The 22,450-nt window shown below is 31.8% G+C and overlaps 1 pseudogene; it reads left to right on the top strand.

Annotated features, from left to right (window-relative positions):
* Window positions 1-21,694, top strand: part of LOC107866099 — a 26,139-nt pseudogene extending 4,445 nt beyond the window's left edge.
* Window positions 21,695-22,450: the final 756 nt, after the last annotated feature.

Genomic DNA, 22,450 nt, shown 5'->3' with positions numbered 1-22,450 from the left:
GACGGACTACTAACAAGATATTGTAAAATAATTGGACACAAATATCCAGATCACCAATGTTCGAGGTGTAACGGAGAAGATAATATTATTCCAGAAGTACATCTAGAATAAAAATCAAGAAGACAAAATGCCAGCTGGAAAGATAAGATAAGGAGCAATAATGGAGTAGATACGACAACATCAACGGAATCAACGGAAGACTGAATTTTTCATGACAATTCCTTTTTTTGGTTTTTTTCTTTACCTTTTATTTATAATTTTGAAAGAAACGTGACAATTTGGTTAAAGTTGAAATTTATTTTTTGAATGTTGCATCATCCAGAATAAGGATATAGTTGTTCCATTAGTATAACAGTATTTGAATTATTTTTGATAGTATAGTGATATATTTTTCCCTTTTTCAATTAGTAAAAAAAAACAATTACAGAAAAGAAAGTAGAGAAAAAAAATAAAAAATATAAGCAAGCCAGTGCAAAAAATGGACAATCGATACGAAAGTAGTACTTCTTTGCCGGCATATGCATTGGTTAAAAATCAATGTGTATTTTGTTTGGTACGACGAGAGTCATATGTGCAAAATGACTTTCAATTTTGTTTGTTAACAATGCACATGCCGGCAAATATCTTTTGTTGACTGGTTGCCTGTCGGTAATTATTGGTTGTGTTTTTTCGTTTGTCAATTTGCTCTCCACTTCTTCTTTTTTCATATTTGATTTTTTTCCCCTTGATTTTTAATAGAAAAGAGTCGAATATATTCTTCTACATCGAAAATAGCTTAAATATATTTTCAATTTCACTATTTGGTCATTCAGAGTTCTGACCCTATTATTTGATAATGTTTTTGACTTGATTTTCTTATCAAAATATTTTACTTTTTCTTGAAAGGAAAATAAAATTAATCATAATTACTTTTACTTTTTCTAAAAGAAAAATATAAAACTTTTTCATTTTTGGTTAATCTCTTTCTTAAAGAAAAGGCTTTGGACATCTATATACAGAAGACCCCTTTCTTATACCATAACATAACAGTATCCACAATATAGTCATTTTATGATTCTTGTTTAGATGGAGATTTTCTCTCAAATAATTTTTATGTTTTTTGGTTTAGTTTTTAATATATAGGTCATTTGACCAACCATATCAATAATATATTTTTAGTATTATGTTTTTCTTTGTAATCTAATTTATCATTTCTATGGTTTATAAATTTTAAGCTTTCACATGACGCCCTCTCGATTTCGAGCCCAACATTATTTATTCTAGTTTAGCCGCACGTGCCTCGCACGTGTAACTTTTGATTATTTAAAATTGAAGATTTTATCTATCACGAAGATTTTTAATGAAGTGCATAAAGTTCAAGTCACTTTTCAAATAACCTTCACACTTTAATAAAATAATGTAAAGATAACACATATTTTATTGTAAGCACATATATAGTTTACCAACTGAAGTTTCAAGTGGTTAATGGATCGTCAACTTTGCGTATGTCATGCAGTACCTCTTTTCCTTGTTGTTAGATACTAAGAAAAATGCATCGATTTGAACCATGATTATTGTACGGTTAGTTTTTTATTTTTTCTATATTTAATTTTTTTTTATTTTTAAAGTTAAATTTTTAGAAAATCTTTGATTACTTAATTAAAATTTTTAAAATTTTGGTACGTCTTATATTTTTCTTATTCTAACGCTTTCATATTTATTTCTAAATTTTCAAATCTTCTAAAAAATTAGTTAAAGTTGATTTAGAATTCTTAAACTAATGAAAAAAAGTATTAGCTGCCATTAATTTTGATGATTTCTAATCAGGAAATGTTTTACTATAAATATTTATTTTCAATTCTTAAATATTAGAAAATTAGTGAAAAGACTATTTTGTCTAAAGCAACGACTTTTAATGAAGGACAAAAAGTTCAAACAATATTTCTAAGACCCTTCACATTTTTAATATAGTATAGATAGATATAGATAGATATAGATTTATCAGTCATTGAAATCCAATTATGTTATTACTTAAATCAATAAGGACTAACTTGAATATTGTATTAAATAATTTTAAAAATTAAAATAAATATAATTTTAATTAAGTATCACAAATAATTTAAATGTTAATCATAAGACATATTGTTATGTTGAACATAAATCAAACTTAAATCCGACAACTACTTAGAATATATAGATACGATGAAAATTATAGAAAACGGAGCTAAGAAATTCGCAGAAACAAAAATGATCAATTTGTAAGCGTGGATTCTTTTAACATGATAATGGTAGTCTTTTCTTTGCCTATTTTTTCTTTAAAATTATTTTTTCTTCTTCTGTCCATAATTTATAGAGGAAGAAGAAGAAGAAGAAGTAAGAACTTTAGGTCCAAAGCAAATAAAAACATACATATCATCATTTGAGTGTCACATACAATTTCTACGAATTATAATTAGAAACATAACCTTTGATTTTTACGACATATAACAATTAATTATCATCATCTAATCCACTTCATTTCTTAGCAACATCAAATGATTCTTCTCCTTTTTTTTTTATTAGAAGTTTCAGCTAAAAGAAAAGATACATATTTGTATATTGTGGAAATTTTTAAAAAAATGTAAAAAGTTCAAATCACTTTTCAAAGTTCCTTTACACTTTAATATAATAATATAAACATAAACATATATTTTAGTGTAAGCACATATACTTTATCACCAAAAGTTTCAAGTGGTTGATAGATCATCACTTTTACGTTTGGCATATAGTACCCCTTTCGTTTACTGTCATAGGCTAAGATAGACGCATCAATTTGAACCATATTTGTGGTATGATTATTTTTCTTTTTTTTTTTTAATTTAAAATCTTTTCTTATTTTTAAAGTCAAATCTTTACAAAATAATGGATTATATTCTTATTAGGGCAGGTATGCCAAAACAAATCTTTTTCCAAACTATTTTATCAAATACCCAAAAGTTTTAAAACATTAGTCAAATACCCACATAATTCCACCTCACCATCAACTTTTTCAACTTAACAATTTCAGCCTCAACTTTTATAATAATTCACTTTAACCCAATACTTCCAACTTAATAAATTCTCCCACAAGTTTCTAATAATACACTTCAACCCACTCCATCATTCACCATTATATATACAAAAATATCTAGGTTTTCTAAAAATATTTTTAAAAAAAATTCAAAAGCTAAAAATAAAAGGTGGCTATCTTTCCCTCCAAAAAGCTCCGATTTCGGCCACTTTTCTAGCGTTATTTTCCAACGATTAGCTGCAAATCAGTCCACAAACATCATAAGTTTGTCCATTGCATCCATTGTTACCTCATTTGTTTCCTATCTTCTCAAATACACTTTTCACCATTGTTAAAAAGCTTTAGACCACTCACATTACTCAAAACCACTTTAGAAAGTGCATTACAGTATCTCAGGCGGCTCCAAGTTCATTTCTCAATTCCATAAACCCAACAATCATTGATTAGAAGCAATATTTGCAATTTCAAGTTTTTGTACGAATAACTATGCAGCCATCGACCCGTCATCGTCAGTCATAGACCATGCATATAACCTGACATAGACCATAAGCATAATCTACCATCAACCAAAGCTTAATTCTAGGATGTCTATTGTAGAATTTATTCTGATTTCTGGTGATTTCATGGGAGAATCGGTGGAGACTCCCAAACGTTGGAAATGGAGATCATTTACCAAGGTGACAATTCCCATTCCTATTCACCGCAACAGTTTGTACGACGAATTTGTTGTAAGCATAATGCAGAGAGGGGATCTAGATTGTGCGCCGAGCGACGTGGTTATTAGTTATCTAATGCATTCGAGGGAAAAGGTGAATCCTACGATCATAAATAGCGATGTACATGTGCTAACGTACATAATGAATGTCAATACAGATAGCTTTAGGCCTATTTTGAGGATAAATATTGTTGAGAGGTCCTTTGGAGGACCACTGAACTCATCAGCACCCCCATCGCAGCGCTCGACAGTCAACGATAATTTGATCAACAATGATTTGAATAATTATGAGAAGGTGGCGATCATCCAATTAATATGGAAGATGATTTTATGCATATGGAAGAATTTTCATCGGACTCGCAAGATGATGATGAAGACCGTGGAACGGCATCACAACCAGGACACTCCTTCTCCGATGAAACTAATTTTTGCTGTGGTCAAACATTCGCCGATAAGAAAGAGCTGATAATACTACTAGACGCAGCAACGACGAGGCAGTCTTTTGATTATTATATAAAGAAAAGATGCACGAAATTGATTAAGGCGAAATGCTTATCTTGTGGTTGCGGATAGTTATTGCGGGCAAAAAAGTATGAGACCTCAGACAGATTTCGCATATTCAAGTATACCGGGTTGCACACGTGCGGTGTTGAACACGTCACCTGCAGGTACAAGAAAGTCTCATCCGAATTGATTGCTTCAGTATGTGTAAATCATTTTCAGGATGGTAAGGTCCAAGCATAAGAGAAATTCAAAGAATTGTGTTTAAGGAGTTGCATTGCAACGCAAGCTATTGAATGTGTTGGAAAGGAAGTGTAATTACGAAGAACATCATTCATGGGACACTGGAGCACAGATATGCTAGCTTGCCAACTTTTTCTCACTTGATGGAGTTATTGAATCTCGGGTCTTCTTACTCTATCATGTTAAACTGGATGGATGGATCGTTTGCTTACTACTTCTTAGTATTCGAAGCTTGCATACACGGATATGCCTACATGAGAAAGGTAATTGTCGTCGATGGCACATATAGGACACTAAAAATCATATCTTTCCGATTGTCTTTTGTGTCATCGATAAAGAGAATGATGCTTCTTGGACCTTCTTCTTCCATAAGCTGAAGTCTATCGTAGAAGATGAACCAAATCTATGTGTCATCTACGAGAGGCACATTAGCATCGCCAATCCCTTCTCCCATATTGCAGTCGTGCACATCATGGACTTTGCATGAGGCACCTCGCTAAAAATCTTCACGTAAATCGACACTGCGGAGAACATCTTTATCTATTCTACGCCGCGACAAAGGCTTATTCTTTTGATGAATTTAGTGATAATTTTACGAAATTGAAGATTAAGTGCCCCGAGGAAGCACATGTCCTAGAAAATGTGCTTTGTTTTGAAAAATGGAGTAGAGCACACTTTCCGGGCAATAGGTACGACGTGATGACCACAAACATCGCAGAGTCGCTCAACTCGATTTTGATGGATGAACGGGAGTACCCCGCATCGTACATATTCAATTCAATTGCTATAAAATTTAGTGAAAAGTTTAGGGAGAGGCATGCCTTTGTCGATGGTAAAGAGAACATATTTTTGCCTTATGCGGAAAAGATCCTAAGGGATAATAAGAGCGCGAGCGATTCCTTGTATGTAAGTATTTCAAATGGGGTTCTCGACCAGTATACGGTGTTCGACAACGGCTTCACTGCCAAGGTAAATCTCTTGAAGAGGAGTTGTTCTTGTCGGAAATTTTACTTGGTGAAAATGTCATGCAAACATGCGATGGAAGCTTTGCGAGCAAAGTATGACGATGGCGAAGGTTATGGTAACTCCATCTATGACTACTCTTCGCCAATTTATAAAGCTGAAAGTTACCTCCTCGCATACTCGAAAGCAATTAACGTTGTCCCTTCGGAGGCCGAATGGACTGTGCCACAGAAATTGCTAGACATTAAAATTTCTCCACCCCCTACGATCCCAAACTCGAAAGGAAGAAATTCAAACGTACTAAGGGTATCGGTGAGACACTCAAGTCCAAAAGGATGAATAAGTGTTCAATATGCTAGAAATCCGGCACAAAAGAAACACGTGTAGAATGCCCGTCAAATCATAAATAGGCTTTTTTTTTAGCTTCAGTTGTAAAGCTACTATTTTGGTGGCTAAATGTGCATTTCTGTAGATTTTAACCTTCAGTTGTTATAGACCTAAATCATTGTCTACGGTAGACTACGTAACATCTACGGTGTATATTTTTCAAGGTCTACAAAATATTATGAATTGGTTATATTATTCCTTATCTAACATGCTATCTTGGTCATTTTCCCGCCTTATCTCTCCAATGGATACAATGAATCATTATTTCCCTTGTTTCCCGTTCTCATTTTATGAAAAGCTGCAAAAAATGTCTGTTCAAGAGAAAAACTGCTGGTATACGCAAACCAAGCATTTTCTCTTATCAAACATGTCGACTGACCATTGGGTGGACATATGAAAGGACGTCATCTATACGTCTATAAGTATAGGGCCTATTTCTACATAACCCTTCACTTGTCCCTAAACCCAAAATATCATAAACCCTCTTCTTTTTCTTCTTCTTCACCCAAAACTGAAATCATGCCTGGTCGCAGAATTGTCATTCGCCCAATCAGAAGAGTCCCCCTCGTTACTATGATTTGCTACTTTTTCGGAATGACTTTGACCGTCTTTTTCATGGCCTGGGAGAAGATTGACAGTAATTGGAGCGTGAGCTTCACCGAATTGCTCGTTTCCTCCAAGCAATTCTGGAGCATCTTGGAATGGACGGCAACGACTACATCACCCCCCCCACACACACACATACACACACCCCATCCCTATAATTTAGTTTACTTTGTTATTTTAATTTATGTTTTTAAGTTTTTTTGGTTTGCTCATTGCTGAAGAAGCTTTCTTGTAGGATCTTGTTAGAAGAAAGCTTCTTCAACTTTCCTCTTTTTGCGGTAAATATTATTATGTAATGCAATGAACAAGTTTAATATAAGTATGTTTCAGTTTGTTTTAACATTGTGTTTACCATCTTTGTTGTGATCCTTTATTTTTTTTTATGTGGCAGTTATTCTTCTGTACAGACAAAAACTCGAATCAAATATACGCCTTGTTTAAATTACAATACTGTAGCTTAACTTGAATAATTTTCAAAACAGTAAAAAGTAATATATAGTCTATCATCAATCGTATACTCAGTCCTTCCTCGACTGGACATATCAGTCGATCGTAGAACATGTGAATCAATGGGTCATCGGTTAAATTAAAATAGATAATACATATTTTGGGACTGGTGGAAGAAATTAATTTAATGAAAAAAATTTAAATAGATTATCACATGTTTTGTGGCTGGTGGAAGAAAATAATTAAATTAAAAATGATTTTAATAGATAATTACATGTTTTTAAATAGATAATCACATGTTTTGTGGCTGGTGGAAGAAAATAATTAAATTAAAGAAGATTTAAATAGATAATCTTGGAGTGGTGGTGACACTTAATAGACTGTCGTAGATCATGACCTATGTCAGCCATCGATTCTGGTCTACCATAGACTTACACCTTTAGTAGTGCATCGATTGATATCATGATTATGTGTAGACCACGGTGATCTATGTACACTGTTATAGACCATCACATGGATGTAGTTAAAAAATAAATTAATTAACTAAAAATAAATGTAGTGTGGATTTCTACGCATGTGAAGGAGTGTAAACAAGTCACATAATCATATTAGAGCTTAAACAAATTAGGGAGTGAATTAAGGAGTGTGTGGATGGGTAGTGGTTGAATGTTCAATATCGTAAGAGTAATGTTTGTCAAAGCACAAGTATGTTTTGAGGATATGTATTGTATTTGATGACTACACATTCCACATACTCCTTCCATCACCACCCCTAAATCAAAAGAGTATGTGGAATTGATAGTGATAGAACAATCATCATCCTCAATACATACTTGTGCTTTGAAAAACATTACTCTTAGGATATTGAACATTCAACCACTACCCATCCACACACTCCTTAATTCACCCTCCGTTCCTAATTTTTTTAAGCTCTAATATGATTATGTGACTTGTTTACACTCCTCCACATGTATAGAAATTCACACTACATTTATTTTTAATTTATTTATTTATTTATTTTTTAACTACATTCAAGTGATGGTCTATAACAGTATACATAGATCACCGTGGTCTATGCATAATCATGATATCAATTGATGCACTACTAAAGGTGTAAGTATACGGTAGACCAGACTAATCGATGACTGACATAGGTCATGATCTACGACGGTCTATTAAGTGTCACCACCACCCCAAGATTATCTAATTAAATCTTTTTTAATTAAACTACTTTCTTCCACCAGCCCCAAAATATGTCATTATCTATTTAAATTATTTTTAGTTTAATTATTTTCTTCCACCAGCCCCAAAACATATGATTATCTATTTAAATCATTTTTAATTTATTTATTCATTTTTTAACTACATCCAAGTGATGGTCTATAAAAGTGTAAATAGATCACCGTAGTCTACGCATAATCAGGATATCAATCGATGCACTACTAAAGGTGTAAGTCTACGGTAGACCAGAAAAATCGATGGCTGACATAGGTCATGATCTACGACGGTCTATTAAGTGTCACCACCAGTTCAAAAAAGAAAAATTACTCTTTCAATGGTAATAAGCGACTACATTTTGTAAGTCATTATTGTTAACATTTCGTTTTTACTTCATATATAAGGTGTCCATCCCTCATTATTTTATTTCATTCACTTTGTTTTGTTTTTAGAATTTTTACAATGTCAGAAGCATCTCAAACATCCAATTCTAAAAATACTCTAATTTGTCATTGTGGGAATGCGGCTGTCTTGAGGACGTCACGCACGGATTTAAATCCAGGTCGCAAATTTTATAAATGTGCAATTGCGAAGGTGAGCTCTATTTATATTTTTTAAAGTTAAGTTAATCGTTATGTAATTATTATTTTTTTTCTAGGATAATGGTGCATGCTCGTTTTTTAAATGGATTGATGAGCTATCTCCTACAACCAGTCTATCAACGTTGAGTCCGGGACTCGGGACATCAAATTTTCAAGGCTTGACAAAATTTAATCTACTACAAAGGCTCGAACAATGCGAAGAAAATAAAGATTTTCTCATGACTTTGTTCAAAGAAGCCGAACAACAGAGGGATCACTTTAAAATATTGCTACATGACACCCAAATAGAGAGGGATCAACTAAAACAAAAATAAATTTTGGCCGAAGAAAGGGAGAATGTCCTAAAAATGATGTTATGTGCTATAATGTTAGTATTCGTTCTTTGGAAAAGTGTAACATGGATGTAGTGATATTCAATAAATATTAATAGTTCTATTTTCTATAATGTTAATACTATTTTTGATAGAATCATAGTCGATTAAACAATACATCAACTTAAATTCGACCAGCAAGGTAATGAGAGACTATGCATACGGTATATGAAATATTAAGTATGCATTCTATGATATCAAGCATACAATATACCAACTATGACACGCCATGCATATTCAAATTCCATGCCATAAATCAGTTTGACAGAAACAGATTCAGTGCAGAATCATAACAAGTTTCATAAAATAAAAGAATAATTGTCATATCCTACCACCAGATCCTACAACCTTCATATTTGTGAAATAAAAAAAATTGTCATATCATAACAACCATGATTCAACAACACATTAAACGACTTAGGATTCAAATGTCTTTTTTCTTAAGTTCCTCATCAACACAAGTGTTACTGTTGATTTCATCAACAATGTCCATGACCACATCTTTTTGGTCAGCTTCAGCTCCTTTTTTCTCAACAGTTGCAGTTGTTTCTTTATTCTCACCTTTTTCTCCTTCTTTTCAGCATGTGCAGCTGCTGGTGCTTCTTTAGTTTCCTTTTCTCCCACACCTTCTTCTCTTTCTTCACCTACAACAGCTCTTTCTTTCTCAGCTTCTTCTTTTCGTTCACCTGCTGCTTCTTTCTCAACTTCTTCTTTGTTAGCTTTTTCTTCAACAGTTTTTTTTCCTCGAATTCTTGTTCATCTGCTGCCACTTTATCTTCTACTTCTGCAGCTGCTACTTTTCCACCTTTTTCTTGGCTCTTATATTTTTCATCATCCTTCTTTTTTTCTTCTTTTTCATCTTCTGCCACAACAGCGGTCAACTCATCCATTTTGCTCTTTTTTTCTCCTTTTTCATTCTTCTCCGATTCACGAAGGTCCACATGCACTGTATCATCATATTACAAAGTGCTACTGATATTTAAAGCTAAAAATTCATTAACAACATCAATTTTTGAATGAAGTTACCTCGCTCGTGTTGTCGCTCATCCTTTTTCTTTTTTCTTCATTCTTTTCTCTCTGATATAGGCAGCAATATCTAACACCACTTCCTCGAGCGCAGCAACACACTTATGAAGATCCCCGGGGGATGAGGTTCCCACTGTATCTTTGGAGGTGCTCAGAGAATCATCATCACCAACGCGTACTCCTACGGAGTTACCACCCAAATCCCCGTCATCATCACTGTCCTCATTTGAAGTAAGGACAGTCACCCCTTCTAACTCTTTTTTCAAGTCATCGAGGATGTTATTCTTCACCTCGTCCGTATATGGCTCAAACATAATCATGTAATCCATCTTCGTCTCACGAACAGTAGGATGATGTACGGGTGCACGTTCTACAAAATATCAATTAACAATTACATAACATTCGATACAATGATAGTATTATTGCATAATAGAAAATAAGTTCATACCTCGGTAACTTTTCCTTTATACTTGAATGGGTTGCCTTTGATTATCTTATCACTTTTTATAGTGTGCCATCTGAGGATGCGGGGAATGGGAAAGGCCTCATAGATCCAAATCTGTAAGCAGTACAATAGTGAAAAAAATAACTCAGAGTTTATAACAAAGTATAAATAAAATGAGAATCTATGATAAACTCACTAAAGGGTTTATGGTAGATACCATGAATACCCAGGGAAATCCAAATAGAGTATAGAATGTCTTCTGCTTCTCATCAAATACTTCCTTCTGCTTCTTCAGGTCACTTTTCTTCTTTAGATAGTCCATGGTCAGTTGAAATGACTCTTTTCTCCATGGATACTTCTCGACGAAACTTAACGAATCGACCATTCGAATCAGTTTTGTGTCGACAACCTTCGTCGAATCTTTTGTAAGAAACATGGTGTGCAAGAACCACAGTAGACAACACTTGAACTTCTGGTCCTCATTCAGCTTATTCCCTCTGATCAGGTGTAACAAGTTGGCCGCCATGATGTTTTTATTTATCGTCACCTTAAAATAAAAATTGTCCCCCTTTGCTAACACCTTCTTCATTTTTTATTTACCGGGGTATGATGAACAGTTCAGCCCCGTGATCAAACAAAACTCCTTCAAGCCAAAATAGGCAGGCTTGTTGTTAATGCAGAACCACATCTCATAACGCATCTTTATCGATCCTGACACCTTGCAACAACAAATAATGGATCAACTGCCCATTGAACTTGAGATGTTCCGGCAGGTTTCTCAGGTGTCCATAAAACAGGACCGCTTGAATCTTTTCTTCAATTCTTGGTCGACAAGAACTTGCTTAAATTCTTGATAAGCAACCATTCTTGATCTGACCGATATCTTTGCTGGGAAAGACCTAACCTCGTCAATTATCGTTCGAAGGTCATACCGCTCCATGGAAATACACCTTGAAAGATATGGCACGGACAAGGAATCACTATCCCTATCATCACTATTACTCCCGCTTTTCTTTCTCTCTTCACTGTCATTACTGACACTCCACTTGGCAACATCTTCACTAGAATCGATGTAGTCGCTTATCTCTTTTAACTCTGAATCTAATTTAAACACTGACTCTTCAATTTTCTTCCTTTTTGAGACATTTCCAACAGCCTCAACTCTTCTTTCCCTACTGCTACCAGCGGTACCGGCTTTGCATTTAGGAATAATATTTTTTTATCCATTTTCAACACAATCTACACCTGAAGAACAAATCTCCCATTTTCAGTTCATAGACCACAAGTCTATCAACAGAAATAACTCAATGCTCAAATGAAACCCTCCCAAAAAAGTTATCAAACACCCCACCATTAAATAGTTCACTACACAAACATACAATAACTGAACCAAAATCCAACATGCAATATCAAAACACAACAATTGCTAAAAATCAAACTAGTGCACCTAATCAAATTAATTAGCTATTAATATTTTAATTTTCACTATTTCAGCAATCATGTTTTAAAAGAATTTCAACGTCTTAAAATTGATTTCAATCTAAGGCATTCTCATTTCATTGATCACGGGTCTACGGATAGACCGCGGATCTACAGATAGACCGAGGGTCTACGGACAGAAATAGGTCGTTGTTCAAATCAAAATGCCAAAATAACTCTTCAAACAACAACTACCCCACCATTCAACACTTCGTTGCTAAAAAAAACCACGACTAAACCAAAACACCATATTCGAAAAAGAAATCCCTCATCACTACGAATCGATTAGCAAAAAAAATTGTTTAAATGGATCTAGAAATGATCGAAACTTGATTTTAACTAACCTTGTGAAGCAACAACGACCCCTTAGCAGCTGAAGAAGAACACGAAATGAAAATGGCATTTTTGGGAGAAGTAGTTTCAAAAGCGGGAGTTGGAAATTAAAGAGGAGAGAGAGGGTGTGTTTTCTTTAATATTAGAATAAGTGGAGGGTGTTAGGTGTATTATATTAAATTTATAAAGTTGTAAAAATGATGAATTGGTCCCTTGGCCCACGTGTGGGCCCCACTTTTTTCCACTTTGTACACCCTAAACCTAAAAAATAAATCAAAAGGAAATTAAGTGGGTACTTGGCAAATTAGTTTTGGAGGGTTACTTCTTTGCGAATTATTCCCTTCTTATTACTTACTTAAAACTTGTAAAAATTTGGTACTTCTTAAATTTTTCTTATTCTAACGCTTTTACATTTATTTCTAGATTTTTTAAATTTTCTTAAAATCAAATTTAGTTGATTTACAATTTTTAGACTAATGAAAAAAGTGTTAGTTGTTGTTAATTCTGATGACTTCTAATAAAAAAAGATTTTATCATAAATATATTTAATTTATTTTTAAATCTTAAATATTAGGAAAAAAAACAGTGAAATCATTTTTATCGATACAAAACGTAATATTTCTGTTTTACTTATCACAAGTTCTCGACGTAAAAAGTATAAAATAATTTTCTATATTTTAACAATATTATGAATTTTACATTCATAACTAAATTTAAATCGATCCAACAAAAGTTTCAATATTTTTTTTCACGTCAGTATACCTAACATAATTTTTCACACAAAAAGGTATTGATTCTCTGGGAGTGAGTATATGAATTTCACATTTTTTGAGTATAATTTGTGATTTAAGATATTTAAAATTAAAACTAATACAAATAAACTTAGGTTTCAAGTTGTAAGGTACCAATAGAACTATCTTTTTATGATTTTGTTATTCTAGTGTAGGATGATATCTTAGTAAAATAATAATATATTTGGCATGTATGCAAACATCATCTCTACCTCAAGTAGAGATGTTCTCGATAAACCCTCAGTCTCAAGAAAAAACATTTCAATATTCCCTAGTCCTCAGTAAACTGTAATTACATCATATCTTTTTTTAATCATCTCCCTTCAATACTTCTTTGGTGTACCTCTACTTCTCCTAAGGCATTCATAGCTAATCTCTCACACCTCCACGTTTGGACATCTATGCATCTCTTTTTCAAATATTCAAACTCAAAAGTCATGAAGTTTTTTTCTTTTGGATGTTGCTAGGTAACAACATTCACTTTCTCAAAGTTTTTATGGTTCCCTGAATGAGGTTAAATCTCTTGACTTTGCGCTTAACACTTTGATGTACCATCTCACATTTTGTTGATTGATTAAAACACTACAGATAGGAGATAATTTCCTCACCTAATGCTACCATGATCCTTCAGGGAGTAATATAATCATCACTAATGACTTGATGACATTATCCAAAATGAACATGCATATCTAGAGAGTATTTACTGTCACGTGCCAACGAGTTAAATCGATTGTCGAATTGCTTCCCCATCTCATAAACACGATCAAATCCATCAACAACCAACTCCTTAAGATAAAACTTGAAGGAAACACACATAAATAGTTGGTGAGTAATAAATAGTCTAGTTACGCCTCCTCCGACAGTCAAATTCATAGCAAATAGTCGCCACCTAAGACAAGTAGAAATCTGAGTGAAAAAAAAAATATTTAGTTCACAAGAATAAAGTCAGCGTTGAAAGTTCTATTCATGGAATTTAAACATACAATTCCCTTGAGTCTTGTAATTAATAAAAATCAACTACCAGTAAAATCAGCATCAAGTGGCCTGAAGATGTGCCTGAAAATATCAATAAATCCGATGATTGGAGAACAATAATCATAACATTAAAATCAGACTTGTAAGAGTTGGAACATAGCATGATGCAAATATTTTAGGAACTAAAATAAACTTCTGTGAAAAAAATTAATGATGAAAGGTTGGAATATTATTTACGATATTGTTTGTGCTGAGAATTTATATTACTTTGGTGTAGGGAACAACATAGTATATTGACATCAATATGTGAACCTTACCTCCTCTGGGAAGGGTTGTCATCCAAATAACTCTATCTATAAACACCATAAACAAAAAACATCGTTATAAGATTATGTTTAAGTTCTTTTTCTGCAAAGGACAAAAAGAACACATGAGACTTTTGAAACTCGAGCAAATAGGGATGATATAAAATATAATGTATGGTAGAATTTACCAACAACAACGATATACCGTGTAGTCCCATGAAGTGGAGTTTGAAGAGGATAGAGTATACCAAGACCTTATACTATCTCAACTCTCAGCGGTTAGGTAGATAGATTGTTTTCGATAGATTCCTCACTCAATACAAAAATAAAAATACAAGAGACATATGGTAGAATTTATCATGGATAAGAATATCATGGTGGTAATCTAATATTAGTGGCAACAACAATATACATGTACACAAATCTTTTATTCCTGCCTTGTACATAAATCTATTATCAACAAATAATAGTAAAAATAATAAAATAATTGGAAAGACATGTTTGTCGAAACAGATGCTGCAAAACAAAATAAAATAATTATAACCAAAATAAATTAACTATATCACATCCAAGAAAACGATCAGAAACGAATAACTTTTTGATAGGATCTTGTTGGATTGGTAGGGTTTTTTCTGTTGTGTTTTTTATTGTAAAGAAGAATATGATTTTGTGGAGGAGATTTTGTGATTATAAGAAAAATTGAAGTCCTTGTTTTAACAGTACTAAAATACCATATAGGACACAAATTTTAAAAGGAAAATGTTGACTGAATTGTTTTTAACTTGAATAGTTATTTTTTTTTAAGTCCTTGTTTTAATAGTACTAAAATATCATATAGGACTAGGACTTGACATTCGGTTTGTTCGGTTTGATGGTATAATATCGGTTTGGTTTTTTTATTTTTGAATTAATAAAAATGACAACCGTAACCAAATCGAAATAAATTCGGTTCGGTTCGGTTTCTATAAATTCGGTTCGGTTATTTCGAATTTTTATTTCGATTTTGAAGAATAAAGTAGTGAACCTCTCTTTGTTACGACTGGACATTTAAAATTAATGATTTAAAAAAAAAAATCAAACCTATTTTTCATTTCCCAGATATAAATAACTCAACATGGATGAAACTAAATGATATAACCATGAGTTTAACATAATATATAACTTCATTATGCATAAGTTTGCATAAACAGTTGAAACTCGGAAGAATGGTCCCTGTCGGAAAGACCACAGTCGGCACTGTGGGCTACAACCCACAATGGTCGTCTGGTCGCCGGCTCTAGTGTTGTTGTACAGACGACAATCTCGCCGGCGGTTTATGTTCGATCGATTGTTCGACTATTGGACTAATGTATGTTGTTAGTTGTATGTGGCGTGCTATTACTTATTAGTTATTAGGGTTGTTATTATCTATTTATATTATATTAAATTATTATATATTAAATATTATATATATATATAATAAAATATATATATTATTAATTATTTATAGAATTTCAATTAATCGGTTTATCCGAATTATTCTTTTGAAAAATCAAAAACCAAACCGTTTAACCAAATTTTAAAAATTGAAAACCAAAATCGATTCGAAAAACTTAATAATCAAACTGAAATTAAAATTTTGATTTGGGCTTTCAGTTTTTTCGATTTAAACCAAAATATGCCCAATCCTATATAGGACACAAATTTTAAAAGGAAAAATGCCGACTGAATTTTTTTTAACTTGAATAGTTATTAAGTCCTTGTTTTAATAGTACTAAAATACCATATAGGACACAAATTTTAAAAGGAAAATGCCGACTGAATTTTTTTTTTACTTGAATAGTTATTTTTTTTTAATTTTGAGAAATTTCATTGGAGAAAAAAGGTGAAAATACAATTTTGCTTAAAGCGAAGAGTTTTAATGAAGGGCAAAAAGTTTAAATCACTTTTCTAATATTTATATGTACTATGAAGCAAATATTGCTACACAAATATTGAAATTTGGTGATTTTGAAGTTGAACTTGCAACTTCATTTAATCTTTGAAATTAATTTATTGTCTAAAACAAACATATTGAATATTTGTATCGCTATAAAGCATATCATTAAGAATTAAAAAAATTAAAATTAAGTAATTTTTAATTATAAAAATGTGATATCATTTTTAGACGGACTAAAAATAAAAAAGTATCACATATTTATATGAAAAGAGTAGTATTTACATATGTACACCATAAATTGACGGTGATATATATATAATAAGCATCTTAGGGAAGACGTGTCAGTCAAATTTCTGTGCAACTTCTATTCTATTTTTTTAACTAGTTTAGGTGTGGGCGCGAAAATAATAAAGATGAATATAATAATTAAATGTAATATTTTTTAGAAAATTTATTTAATTAAATCTAATATTTATCAAAAGAATTTGTCAAAGTCGATCGACATTTATCTACCATTTGTAAACTACAACAAAATAATACGATGATAGAGACATCAAAATAATATAATTAAATCTAATCTTTACACAAAAATTTTCTCAAAGTCGTCTGACGCTCATCTATCACCTTATCACCTATAAACTATAACAAAATAATACGATAATAGAGATATCAAAATAATACAACTAAACTTAATATGTACAAAAAAATATTTTCAAAATAGAGACATAAATACAATACAATTAAATCTAACATTTACCTAAAAATTTCTCAAAGCCGACTGACATTCATCTACCACCTGTAAATTCATCTACGATCTGTAAACTACAACAAAATAATACAATAGTGATCACAAAGCTTTAGTTTTGATGAAAATAATTCTTGTCTGGGCAAAAATTTTGACCATTAAGAATAACTTGAATGAAAACAAAGAAGATATATATATATATATATATATATATTTATATATATTGAATTCTATTATGTTAACAAAAACAGTGAAGAAATCGAGGATTAGAAAATTAAGCATCCACAAATCTAAACATGCAACCGAATTAACTTGAATGAGCATCAATCATATTTTTTTCAATAAGTAAATCGGTTTCTTCTCTAATTTAATGTATCTCAATATTTATAGAAGTATTTCCTTAATAGAGTTCTATTTTAGGAGTATTTTTTATCCTAAGGAGTATTTTTCTAATTGCTCAGCACAAAGAAAAATATTAATGGATTAGTCTCATAAGCTTCACAATTTTAATATATTATAGATATAGATTATAAATATAAATAGATTATAGATATAGATTATAGATATTACTCGTCTCTCTACCCAAAATCCCAACATTAGAATTTTATTTTTGTTTAAATTGCGAAATTTATGGACTTCTAAATATGGTAAATACGGTATGTAATTAGTTACTGGAACTAATAATGAATGCTTATAATGATCAGCTTGAGATATACTTGAAACGCACGAGCCCAGATACCAATTGTTACATAGAAATAGAAAGAGCAACACAATAACAATTGTTTTGGCAAACTTTGCTAGTTTTAATCTAATTCAAAGTTTCAGATTCTAACATTGTGTGCTGGAATTCATCTATATTTTAGCTAGAAATATTTTCGTCCAAATATTATTAAGCATTAAAAATTAATTACTTTTCAATTACGTAAAATAATTAATAAACTTTAATTGCCCACTAAAAATGGCAACCCACTTAATTTTTCATCGTAAATTTTTTCATTATTTCACTTGATTTTCCTTTCCTTTTCCAATTTGAACTATAACATGTAAAAAAAAAAAAGAGTTATATGAGATTTGGGTTTTTTTTTTTAATAAATCCATATAGATGAAGGAGAAGTTAAAAATATCCTATAAAAGAAGTTGTTATTCTATATTTTCATTATTGTTATAAATGTATGTACATTACAGTGAATGTCTATCTACTTTGATATCTATTATGATTTGAAGCATCTGTTTTTACTCAGATTAGGAGTAAATTTCCCCTATAAATAGAGGGGTTTTGTTCATTGTATTTACAATCTTATGATCTCTCATCCCTCAAGAGAAGAACTAAGAATCAGTCTCTCTATTCTCTCTATTCTTCTTCTTTGTTCTTTCTTGTTTTATAACACGTTATCAGCACGAGACTCTACCAAATAAGGTGAGATTATAAATCTAAAGAACAAGGTTAGTAATTCCTTATGTTATTTGTATTTTTCTATTAATGATATAATTATTCTTGGCTTTGAGCAAAAATAATTGATTTGGAACCATTTATGTTTTAAAGTCATTCCTCAAAAACAATATTATCAAAATGGATGATAATATTTGGGTTTAAGTCTCATCGATTCATGCCTAAGACATTTTTATATGGATAAGATGTTGATTTTGAATCTCAATACAGTATATTGATGATATTATGATGGCTAAGGTAAAATAATGGGTATTTAATGAAAATTCATAAAATTCGACCCATTGAATATGCTCCATTCCATGAAGTGAATGTGGTAGAAATATATGATAAGTCTGAAATATGACAACTTACTTCATTCTTGAGGTGTATGTGGTAGCAGCGCATAATATGTCTGAAAGAAGACAAGTGACTGAATGCACGAATATAATAATGATCATCAAAAGTGATGATATTTTCACACGCTTATATGATTATAAGATATGCTAGAGAAAAATTCTCTACATCATATGTATGCCTCGATTTGCTTCTGAAGTAGCAAAATCTTGAAAGAGGTTATAAGCTATCATAATTTGATAGGCTTAAGGCACGATTATATTTCATTCCTGGGGAATGAGAAACTTATTAATGCAAACGTGCACTTGATTGTGATTGTATCACAACTCACCTCCGAAAGAGGTTGAATAATTTTGAAATCTACTTCTGAAGTAGTAAATCTAAAATTTATTCATGTAATAGTAAATCTGAAATTTACTAAAGAAAAAGTACATGTCATGGTAAACTTGGAGTTTACTAGAATAAAAGTTCATAAATTGATATGAATGATTGTGACATCTCGAAGATGTGCATGTATTGAAGAACTAGAAGATTCTTCAAGAATTGTTTATGTCGTTTGTTCTCATGACAAGTTGGTTGGACCAACTAATATTGGGATTTGATCCCTTCAAATCTGAAAGTTATAAAAGGTGAATAAAGGTCCGTTCACCTATCATGTGATATGTTGAAAAGATGCATCAATAAGATGATCACATGTACATCCATTGTCAACCTGCAGTTTGACATTCATAAAGTTGCTTGCTCAATAAAATTGAGTCAAGAACATAATTTTCAGATTGTTCAATCAAGAAAGTTATCTTGATGATGATGGTTTGACATTGAATGCCTTCGATAAATAGCTAAACCATCGCTAATGAGAACAAAGCTTCATGTGTTGGTCTGAAATATGATATATTACATACAATAACACTTGTATGCATTAGACCAATAAATTATGATTATTTCTTCCCCCTCAATTGGTTCAAGGTCATGAACCAACTATTCCATCTAATAGTTTTGATGTGAGGTATACGATTAATGAATATACCATGATGCACAAAGATGGATTCCTCAAAGAAGATAGAGGATGTATGTTAGTTTTCCTAACACAAGAGGGAGATTATAAGCGCTATGAAATATGTTAGGAATTATCACCAGATCCTCGTCCAAAAGATAATTCAAGTCAAATGTCGAAAACATATCATATTAAGCGCAAGTGCTCTTATTTTGTGTTCCTAAAGGACAAAGTATATGCATGCGTGAAGCGTGGTAGACTAATCGGTTCTAAATGAAATAGTCCTTGAAAAATAAGGAGCAAATAATCATAATAAGAAGGCAATGAGCTCTTGAAGAGCCTACGACATAACACTTCATGAAACCTTATGAGAGGTCCATGATACATCCCATTCGAGAAAAATGTGGTGTGAAATATGACAATCTACCCACAATTTTATACAGAGATAATTTAGCATACATAACACATCTTAAGGGAGGATTCATAAATGGAAATGGAACGAAGCACATTTTGCCAAAGCTTTTCTACATACATGAGCTACAAAAGAATGATGATATTAATGTGCAACAGATTTGTTCAACTGACAATGTGACTGATTTATTCACCAAATCTTCTCCAATTGCAACTTTCAAGAAGATGCTGCATAAGATCGAGATGCAAAGGTCAAGGATGTTCTCATTAGGGGGAATTAATACGCGATGTACTCTTTTTCCCTTATGAGATTTTGTCCCACTGGATTTCCCTTGTAAAGTTTTTAATGAGGCAGCCGAAATGTGTATTATTATAGATATGTACTCTTTTTCCTTCACTGGATTTCTTTTGCTACTGGATTTTTTCTAGTAAGGTTTTAACGAGGCACATTATCTACCAATTAGACATTCAAGGGGGAGTGTTATAAATGTATTTACATTATAGTGAATGTCTATCAAGATCTACTTTGATATCTATTAGGATTTGAAGCATCCGTCTTTTACTCAGACTAGGAGTAAATTTTTCCTATAAATAGAGAGGTTTTGTTCTATGTATTTACAATCTTATTATCTCTCATCCCTCGAGAGAAGAAATAAAAATCATTCTCTCTATTCTCTCTACTCTTCTTCTTTGTTCTTTCTTGTTTTATAACAATTATAAACTTTTTAAAGAGTACTAGTAAAAACAATCAATTAGTTATGTAGATCTTCGTCAAAACACTAACCAGGAAAACCATCACCCTTGGAAATCAAAAGTAGCGACATGATCGACAATGTCAAGGCCAAAATTCAAGACAAAGAAGGGATGCCTCTCGATCAGCAGAGACTAATTTTTGGTGGCAAACAATTGGAAGATGATCGAACTCTAGCTGATTACAATATTCAAAAAGAATCAATGCTTCACTTGGTTTTGAGGCTCAGAGGAGGAATTATGATTAAGGTGAAAACTCTTACTGGAAAAGAAATTGAGATTGATATTGAACCTACAGACACGATTGATCGAATTAAAGAAAGAGTCGAGGAGAAAGAAGGAATACCTCCTATGCAATAAATAATTATATATAGTGGAAAACAGCTAGCAGATGACAAGACAACCAAGGATTACAATATTAAAAACGGTTCTGCTCTTCATCTTGTTCTAGCATTGAGGGGTGGTAGTTTTTAGATTGCACCAAATTTGGTTTAAAATTAATGTCAAACTATTATTTATGAATTTTTCATGACAATTCATTTTTCGTTTTTTTTTTTCTTTACCTTTTATTTATGATTTTGGAAGAAACGTGAAAATTTGGTTAAAGTTGAAATTTATTTTTTTGAATGTTGCATCATCCAAAATAAGGATATATTTGTTCCATTAGTATAACAGTATTTGAATTATTTTTGATAGTATAGTGATATATTTTTCCCTTTTTCAATTAGTGAAAAAAAAACAATTACCGAAAAGAAAGTAGAGAAAAAAATAAAAAATATAAGCAAGTCAGTGCAAAAGTAGTAACTTCTTTGCCGGCATATGCATTGGTTAAAAAACAATGTGTATTTTGTTAGGTACACGAGAGTCATATTATGTGCAAAATGACCTTCAAAAAATACCTTTTTAGAAAAAAAATGAGTGAAAAGTATTTTATAGAAAATTAAAATTTATTCATAATAATGTCTGAGCAATAGTTAAAGTAACATGAAGCGCCTAAAGGTAAGGAAAGCCATTTCTACCTGCTTGATAAAAAATCTTTTGCCTCACAAACGACTTTGTCATACCAAACATGTACACCATGTATGTTTTCTTGGGAATATTTAGTGAAAACTAAATACAAGTTACAACAAAATCGTAAAATATATAATTTGCATAGGTGGAGAAACCAATAGATGGCCAAATCTATTTAAACAACATGTGAAGCTTAAATTTGCAACACAAAACAAATAGAAGATAGAGAGAGATATACAACAATAGAGAGGCTAGAACTATATATGGATCCAATTTTGAGAATGGAAGTGCTAACCACATTCCTTATAATTGGAATGTTTTGGTTTAGTAGCTTTGTGAGAAGTGAACCAAATACCAAAGTAGTGAACTATATTTGCAATGGCAATGTGTATGATAAGAGTGG

The sequence above is a fragment of the Capsicum annuum genome, chromosome 5 (genome assembly GCF_002878395.1).
Source record: "Capsicum annuum cultivar UCD-10X-F1 chromosome 5, UCD10Xv1.1, whole genome shotgun sequence".
Lineage (NCBI taxonomy): Eukaryota > Viridiplantae > Streptophyta > Magnoliopsida > Solanales > Solanaceae > Capsicum > Capsicum annuum.
This window is presented reverse-complemented; position numbering and strand designations above follow the sequence as displayed.